The sequence below is a fragment of the Octodon degus genome, unplaced genomic scaffold (genome assembly GCF_000260255.1).
Source record: "Octodon degus isolate 3935 unplaced genomic scaffold, OctDeg1.0 scaffold00283, whole genome shotgun sequence".
NCBI lineage: Eukaryota > Metazoa > Chordata > Mammalia > Rodentia > Octodontidae > Octodon > Octodon degus.
Window position 1 is genome coordinate 473920 of NW_004524859.1, and position 9542 is coordinate 483461.

Sequence of the window (9542 nt, forward strand, 5' to 3'; positions counted from 1 at the left end):
AGGCAAAAAGGAGAAACCTTACTTTCAGTAATGCTAGGCGAGGCTATACCTAATGCTATCTTGTCCTTAGGCTCCAAGACAGTGAGTGTCTTAGTCACCTGATCTGCCTGGCTCTCCTGTAGCTCAAGCCTACATTTCAAAACTAGATAACAATGACTTTTTTAATACAAACAAAATCTGACCATTTTGCTTTTATAGTATCGTTCTAGTTGTAAAATAATATCATAATTGGTACTTCCTCTGCATTCCGTTTTGGCTCTAGGGGGCACATAGGCCACACACATGTGCAGAAAAATATTAAACAGCTCTTTTTCAGTGTGTATGAATCAAATGTAATGATGTACCCTAAAGGAGTAAGAGACCTTGACTATGAAATTCCCATAATCTGGAATAGAAAAAGAAAGAGCTCTGGACGTCTCCACCTTGCCTCTAATTGATTCCCCATCGTGGAGTCCCATGAGTCGCCCACTCCAGAGCAGGTGGATGCTCTTGGAGAGATGAGACACAAGCGCCAACCAGCCTATCACCCTCGAATGGCGCATGACTTTTGTCTCCTGGGAATCTCACCAACTGTGTAAACTGTGCACTTACTCTTATTGGATATTTGAATAGTAACTGAATATTTGTAAATATGTTACAATTAGTCTAGCAACAATAATGTCTACATGAGGAAGCATAACTATTCCATAAAAAGGTGAATTGGAAGTAGCACACATTCCCTACTGTGCTGTAAAACAGAACAACTTTGGAGATAGACAAAGGAGACAGTTGACTGAAGAGCTTTGCCTGAGCTCTGGGGCAAAGAAATCTCTAAGACACTTGTTTTCTTCCATCTAGTCACCAAGGCAGCCTTTCCTAGAAGGACTAGGCTATATTAAATCTTTGGCACTCACAGGTACAATTTACATTTATCATTTAGCAAACACATTTTACATGTTGCCAAAAAAAAAACACATTACTTTAAGGCTGACAAAAATCTTTCTTACTCTTTTTTCTTTGTGCATCTGAAAGCAAACTTTATTTGTTCAATTATTTTTAGCAATATTATGTTATGACTCTAATACCCTGATTTTTCAAGAAGGAACAACATTTAAAAATAATTTTACTTTAAAAATAGGCCCGTGTTCATCTATAAATGTTTCCCCCAAGCTTTAATCATATTTCTTTTACTTCATTTGGGGAGAATATTTCTTTGTGATGGCACAAAATGCAAGATTTTAAAGATCTGTATTCCAGTACAGAATTTTAAGAACTATTAGTGAGAAATCAATGAAGGTCATCAAGTGTGTGGCCAGCTACTGGTCTTGCCTCTTCCCCAAATCTCCCAAGGAAAATGTTTTTAAATTGGCTCTGCCACAGGATAACCCTTAAAAATACTTCTAAGCAAAACAAGAGCTTTTGTTTACATAGTTTTTAGATGTTACTGTTCTTACTTTTATTTTGAAACTTGAATTTACCCCAAACCATAATCACCATATTAACTCCGTCACGCACATTCATAAGCAATTCCGCACAGCAGTACTACACCACCAGGCTCTGCATGCAAAGGCCAGGAAAAACATGGCTGGTCACACCCATGGAACAACATAGCTATCTCATGTTATTTGCCAATGTGTAATTTCAGTCTAAGTTCTGACAATGAAATATATGGGTCATACTTCATCTTGATTTTCCAAAAGTTGCCAAAGGGAGTTAGTTCTTCACAGCTTGGCTTTGCCTGGCTGAAGCTGAAGATTCTGTAACTTCATGCCAGACCCATGTTGCCAGTGATCTTCAATTTACCTTGAAAGAAGGCCGACTGAGTGTTCATCTTCCCAGTCATCAGGGCCAGTAGGTCTGAGTGAGCCATGGTGATGGTGTAGTCGGCCTTATTATTTGAGTTGGGAAGTGCTTACCCTTTGCCGTTCTTCACATCCACAACCCAGGTGGCTTCTTTACCCCCAGGGCCACCCTTCACCTTGAAGGCCAAAATACCCCCGATTTTCTTCACAAACTGTTCACCTTCCTCTTCAAGCTTCTTCTCAATCTCTTTGAAGACGAGGTCTGCCTTAAATCCATCCCCTGAAGAGCTGGTCTAAGCAGCCTCGATTTGATTCACTCTGAAAGAGCTGGTAGCCTCTGGAAAACCCACCCTGTAGAGAGTCACCGCAACCATGCCTCCGAGGCCTATGCTGTGTTGCAGGACCACCTTCGCACCGGAACTTGCCTCTTTCTGGCTTCGCCTCGCAGCTGCCAGCAGAGTTCAGCACACTCTTTCTTACTCTTAGTTAGCCTGTAAAGCACAGAGGCAAATCATCCCCGAAAGGTGCTGTTGTATGTAAACTATTGCAAGCTGCCCCAGCCTAATTTCTGAAGGACTCATTAAGTTGTTCTACTGAAAAACTCAGGTAGAATTGTTAGTTTACTAGCAGAGAGAAAAAAGTACAATAGGTAAGTGGAGATCTTTCAGTGGCCAAGAGCCAGTTTCCATCAAGGAGCCTTCGGGTGTGGCCATGACCCCTCAGGTGTTCTCAGTTCCTATTGGCCTACACAACCAGAGCTCAGTCTCCAGAGAGGACTGCAGTGGTTTCTCTGGTCAACATTCCATCAGCCATAGGCGTCAATGGAGATTCACCAAAGAGCAGCTGGGGAAACCTGTCTTCTGTTTCAAAGAGTGGCAGCTGCTCTAGGAGCATTTACTAGCTGGCAGAGTAACCGCTGTTTGTCCAATTCTGTAAGTTCTACAAAATCCCTTAACATTTTGCAATAAAGGTTACAATACAACTTATCTCTTACACACCTAAATGATATCTAGACAGAGGAGAAAAGGCTGGAAATCCTCCCTCCCACTAAATGTGTTTTGGCCCCATGTGTGCTGCTTTTGGAGATAGCTCCTTCTGGTGTTACCCAGAAGTCAGTTCTCTCCACTGTGTCTCAGGTTTAGCCTCTCAAAGGAGACCTGCCCAGAACATTAAGCCAGGACTTAGCTTTTATCCGTGTCCTCTTGGATGGGCATAGTTCCTCTTTGTCTCATCTGACCCAGAGATGGGGTATGTGTTCTTTTTCTAAAATGACTTCCCTGTCTTCAGCATTAATAAATGCTCATTTTCTAAGGACTTCATTTAGTTGGAACTCTATATCATTCTCCTAATTTTATATGCCTCTAAAAAGGAAAATATAAAGAGGTGGGAAAATTAGGAGTAAAGTCAAAGAAAGGAAACTGAAACAGAGCAGGCCTGACATTTCCTCTAGCCTGTAGAGGAGGATCAGAGCCAGTCTGTCCCAGTGAAACCTGTCCTCCAAGTCTTTAAGAACGGTTGCTGACCTAATGTCCCTTTAGTTGGCAAAAGGAGTCCTGTGTTTCATATATAGGCATGTATATTGTCTAAGTCTGAGCTAGATTTCAAAGTCCCATTTTATAGAAGATTACATAAAGTCTGCTAGGAGTCTTAATGTTACTCTCTCTAGTGCTATTGTCTAAAGTCAAGCAAGGAATACCACTACATTTAACATTTAGTTCAAATGTAACATATACAAGTACAAGACAGTCATAAAATGTCCCATTAAAGAAATATCATAATCTTGTAACACTTCCACATTTTAACTTAGATTTACCAACAACATTTTTTTATATTTTATTTTATTTTTTTGCCATAATTTTATTGATAAGCAAATAGCAGTGAGATAATTTCAAATCAAATCGGTAGGACAGTTTCAATAATTAACACACTGCATACATTCTTCTTAGTGGTTAATTGCTGTACAAGATGCAGACTTGATATCCTATTTACAAACACCATTAGAACAAATCATCCTATTCATTAAGAGAATGTAACTATATATCTATCCTAACCACGCTGAATACACAGATACAAAATGCACATTCATCTGCATAGCCTTTTTTTTTTGTTAAGTTCCATTATTTGAATATTATAGGTGTGTTAACTCAGCAAAATATTCTAAAAGAGTCTAGTATCCCATAATAGTATTGGGTCCTCCGCTTAACTGACAATGTCAGAAATTGTTAACCTGAGTCCCCCACAGCTCAACATAACAGCATGACTTTATTTCTTATATTTTGTTTTTATACTTTTCTTCTGGATGGTTAAGACCAAGGTAAAGCAGGACCTATGCAACAAGAGTTGTAGCTTTTGGGTCTGATAAGGTCAGTGAAATCCCCTCAGGATTTATCCTGAGATCCTGTACCTCAGATTGTAGAACCTTTGTCAGTGTCAGCCATGTGGATGAGTCATAGCCATTGCTTGGCCAATGTACTCTCTGTGAAAGTCTGAGAGAATGTTTTCTCTCCATGTGACTCTCCTTAGGCACACTCTACGTCATCGATCACTTTCCTCTTTGGCCCCATAATCTCCTTGATCAGAAAATTTGGGACACTACCAAGTTTACCAACAACATTTTGACCAACATTTTCACAAAACATAAAAGACAAAGCATAAGCAATTGTAAGCAATTCTAACCAAACTGTATGAGACAAAACCATACGAGGCAAAGCATGAACAATTATGAGCAATGAGCAGGCGTCAACATTTGAAGGATAAAAATTTGTTATGTAAGTAAGTCTCAATGTGGAATCTATGAAAGAGGGGCCAGAGAGATGGCTCAGTAGAATAAGTGCTTGCCTGGCCAGCACAAGGGCCTGGGTTTAATCCCCGGTTCCACCAAAAAAAAAAGGAATCTATGAAAGAAAAGCAAACTCATACCTCCATCCAATGATCTCAGTGGGCCCTCCAAAATGATATAGGGAAACCTCCAAATGACACAGGGAGAAAAACTAAACTCCCAACCTAAAAGGTACCTGGAATGAGTTCGTGTTCTCTAAAACCAAAGAATGAATTTTAGGAACAAACAGAGATTATAAGCAGAATATATTTATTGAAGGAAAGAAAGCTCCTGCCCCAGAGAGGAACAGGAGGTGGGGACCGGGCATGTTGTGCTGTCATTCCCCCCCAACCCGGAAGTTGTCTCTTCCAGGGACTTTTATAGAGGAAAACCATGTGGTGAGGCGGGTCTAAGGTGGTGGAGAAGACATGGGAACTCATTTAGGTGGTCATGAGGTGGGACAAAACTATGGTCACCCAATGAGATTACAGGCACACTGCTCAGGTAAAATTGATTAAGGCCAGGACCACATGGGGAAGCAAGTCACGTGGCAAGTGCGCATGAATGTGGACAGGGTCTCTTCCTGTTGGGGGTTGGGCGAGTGACTCTTTTGGGCTCTTTCAAGGTGATTGATACCTATTTAGAATATCAATCCCTGATGCCCATCCCTAGGGAAGTTTGTAGCTGTGTTTCCTCTTTTCTCTTGAGGTGTGGCCCATATGGGAGTGTCTGTCTCTTCCATGTTGCTAAGTCACCTTGTCTTCCATCTTGTCTCCTTGAGGGCTTGGCCCTGTCTGACTGCCTATGATATTCCTATCTAATTCGGCTGCCTACAATATCTAGAATTCGAATGCTGATAACCACGAGGCATGCTCTAGACTCAGGCGGCAGGAAGCGCCTCTGCCTCTGGTTCCCACGGCCATCCGGGCAGCACACGCTGACTGGCGCCCTGGCTTGTGGTCTGCCGCTGCCCCTGCATGCCTTGGCCCTGGGTCCTGCCTGCCCTCTTCTTTCTTCTCTTCTTCCTCCTCTTCCCCTTCCCTTACGTCTTTGTCTCCCCCAGTTTCCCCCTTCCTTTCTCCTTCCCTCCCTTCCTCCTTCCCTCCCTTCCTCCTGTCCTGCCTTCCTTCCAAAATGAAGATCTTAGGTTAGATGGTCTGAAGGGCTCTCCCTCGGTGGCCAGTGAGAGACTGACCCGGGATGGTGGCTGTGTGCAGGCCAAGTGCGCTTACAGTCTTCCTGCTGGGCTCGAGGGCCCCGCGGTGAGATTCAAGCTGTGCGCAGAGCTGCAGCGAGGAAGCGGACAATTAAGACGCGGCTGTGCGTTTGCCTGAAGCAGATGGCAGAGGAGACCGCGACCTCATGATCGGAACCTAGCGATAGACAGACGGGCTCCTGGGGCCCTCCTCTCGGCGGGGCGGGGCTCCTCCGAGCTCGGAGCACAGATTCTACTTCGCTTCCTGGCTGGTCGCTCCGGGGAAATCCTGTCCACGCTGAAGCGCCATTCCCCAATCCGATCCGGTGCGTGCTACAATTTTAGCTCCACGGAGGTTCTGTTCAAAGCCCTACAGTGATAATATTCCCGGACAGGCTTTGGGCAAGGCACGGCCTCAGGGGAGAAGGGTCCCTGTTCCCGCTGTCTTCATCCCTGAAGCTGGCGAGGGGAATTACTAAAGGCTGTGGAAGGGAAACAAAAGAAATCTTTAGCTGCAAAACTTGGAAACTCTAACCAGAAATGGAAACTGCGGTGTTAAATGCTGATACTGCGCAAGGTTTGTCGAGAGCCCAAGGCTGAAGCATGCTAAGTCCTCCCTCTGCAGAGTCATTGCCCTGGGCCTTATTATTACAGGAGTCAGGGAATCTTGGGGACACACATGTGGCATGCTATAATAATTCTCAACGGACAGCATGTGGCCTCTAGACGTAACCATGAGATTTAAGAATAAAGCTGGATTTCTAGTAAGTTAATTCTAGCAATATGCAAACTCAGTAAATTGGAAACGAGGGTACACTATTCACCTACCAGAGGAAGCCAGCTTGCCAGTGTTAGAAAAGGAGGTGACATCAGTAACACTAGCTTCAGAGTGAGTTACAAATTATCAGCGTCTTCTAAGTGAATATATATATATATATCTCAACTGAATAATTGAATGCAGGGACTTCACACTAAGCCATATCCCCAGCCCTTTAAAATGCTTATTTTGAGTCTGGGGCGACCCTAGCCAGCAAGGAAGAGCTGCATGTGTCACGTTAGCTGGCGGGAGCGGAGGCAGCGAGGACTACGCGACGGCCCCGGTTTGTGCAATGGCTGCTGGCATTTCTGAATCCAGCAGGGGTGAGTTCCAAGGTGATCCGGAGAACAGCGCCAAGTTAGATGCTGGTGGCCACTTCGAGTCCCTTACTGTGGAGTCTGCTCCTTACCAACAAAGCACTGTGAGTGTGCGCCTCACGTGACTAAATGCAGATGGGGTCGGAGAAGAGCTTTCCAAATGGATATGCAAAACTCGCTGTAGAAAATTCACCTAAACAAGAAGCTGGAAGTAGTGAAGGTCAAGGATCAGTAGGGGAAGAAGAAGAAAAGGAAAAACAAAAGTGAGGTGGAGGGGGCCAAATAAAACAGAGAAAGAAGACGGTGCCACAGAAGGCCACTCCAGCAAATTCCAGCTAGTCAGCTGTTTCTTCTCCTCACCAGGTGGAGCTGCAGACACATGTATACACGTCACTTCTACGGGGCTTCACAGCAGCAGCAAGGTGGTGTCTCAGTTCCGGCCCCTGGCAACATTCTGGAGAATTAATGGATGATCTGATCAAACAGATAATTTGTAAGCATCTTGAAAAGACTGCTGATTACTAAGACTCCATATGAGGTGACACATGTTAAGCCATGCTAAATTCAGCTCAGTGTTTAACTTATTTATTTATATGTATTTGGTACAGGGTCTACAGGGTCTACATGGTCTTACTAGGTAGATCCAGCTTGTAGTGATCCTCCTGTTTTCAGCCTTCCAGGCTTTGGGATTACAGGTGCATGCCACCGTGCTCAGTCTCAATTGCCCTCTCAGTGCGTCCTGGGGTGGGTGGGTGGGGCACAGTAGGTTGGGGATTGAACCCCAGTTGCTGCACTCTGCCAAAGCAGGCACTTTAGTCTGCTGAGCTATCTGGCTGGCCCTTGAGTTCACTGTTTTACTTTTCAAAATACTCTTTTCCAGAAATACTATAAACATTGTACTATAGTGTTATCTGTACACCTGTGTGTACAGTGGCACAATTTGTCATAGCTAAATCTTGGAGACAACCCAAATGCCTATCAACTGAGGAATAGGAAAAAACGATATGGTATTTTTTCACAATTGATTAAAGCTTAATTTTTTTCTCTCTCTTTTTTAAATTTATTTTGGACCAATATTGCATGCTTATATCTGGTAATCTGAAAAACTAATTTGAAGACAACAGTATGTAATATAACAATCATTGCTGAATTCCTATCATTTTGTTTAGTGAAATTGTTTTTTCTAACTTTTTTTAATTTTTAAAATTCTCTTTAAAATATAAAAAAGAAAAATTTAAAAAACCATGGAACAATATTTTAATTTTTCATTTTTTAAAGAGAATACATAATTCTATTAAAAAAGAAAAAATTAGAAATGATACAGAATTTCAATAAACAAAATAATATGAATTTCACAGTACTTGTTGCACTGTATAATGTTGTTTTCATATGAGTTGTTCAGATTACCAGATATATACATGTAAAATTGGAAAAGCAAAGAAAAAAAGTTATATGAAATTAAGAGGAGAGAAAAAAAAAATAAAAGGAAACACACACACACACAAAATTAAGCATTAACTTCTCCTTTCCATAGACCAGTAGAAATCACCCGTGCAGCCATCCGAACTGTCCTGCTTACCTATGTAGATATCTCTTTGCCCTTTCCTCTCTTGTCCCTCTCATCTCAATAATTTATGGAACTTCATTTGATAGCAAATTTATAAGTGTAAAGTAACCAAAATGAATGAATGGAAATTCAGTTTGCAGGCCATAAAAAGAAACGGTTCCTCAGAACAAAACCTTCTCAATGTACTGTGATTACTTCTGGAGAAAGTCACGAAGCTGGAGGAAATCTGGAAGGTGACTGGTTTGGTGAAAGATGGTGGACAGACCCTCCTGGAGTAAGAGCCAGAGCTGCTCTAGAGGGAAGAGGAGTGGAGATGCCTGGGAGATATGAAATCCTTCCTGACACACTCGAAGAGCTGTCCAGCAGGTGGGCTCCGCATAAAATGCAGAACTTTAGCAACTCAAATTGTCTGGGAAGGACTGGAAAGACTGTGGGGTGAGTGGGGTGAGTTGGTAATTTCTTTCCTTGTAGGAATCTCCCCTCAGGTGCTCACCCAAGACACTAAAGAAGAAGATTCTTGAAAGACTCAATTGACTCAGTTTCCCCTTCATCTTTTCCTCTGATTTGACTTATTGAATGAATTAATGTTTTCCTCCCTTATCATCCTTTTTATTACAGGGATGCTCTTCAAAATGAACAGTGCCAGGAGTTTTTGTTGCGGGCAACAAAACAAGAAATGCCAGAGAGAAGTTCCCCTTCACGCTGCAAACGGAGGTCTTGTCTGTTCCTCTTTTGGCCACTTAGTAGGGGTCGCATGGGTCAGTGTTTTTGATTGTGACATTCCCAACCTGAAAGGAAGGCTTAAAATCTTCTGGCTCAGCCCTGCCTCTGGGAGGAAGGGAGATGGGGACCTGCCTGCCAGGGTTCCTACAGCCCTCAGGGCAGCGCAGTTCAGCCCAGAACTCAATGTGTGAAGCGACATCAGTCTTCAGCTCTCTAATCACTGTGTTCTTTAAGGACGTATTTTCTTCTTCTTCTTCTTCTTCTTCTTCTTCTTCTTCTTCTTCTTCTTCTTCTTCTTCTTCTTCTTCTTCTTCTTCTTCTTCT

At 42.8% G+C, this 9542-nt stretch overlaps 1 pseudogene; it reads right to left on the reverse strand.

Moving 5' to 3' along the window:
• Positions 1–1553: 1553 nt before the first annotated feature.
• On the reverse strand, positions 1554–5963 carry LOC101566947 (annotated as a pseudogene).
• Positions 5964–9542: the final 3579 nt, after the last annotated feature.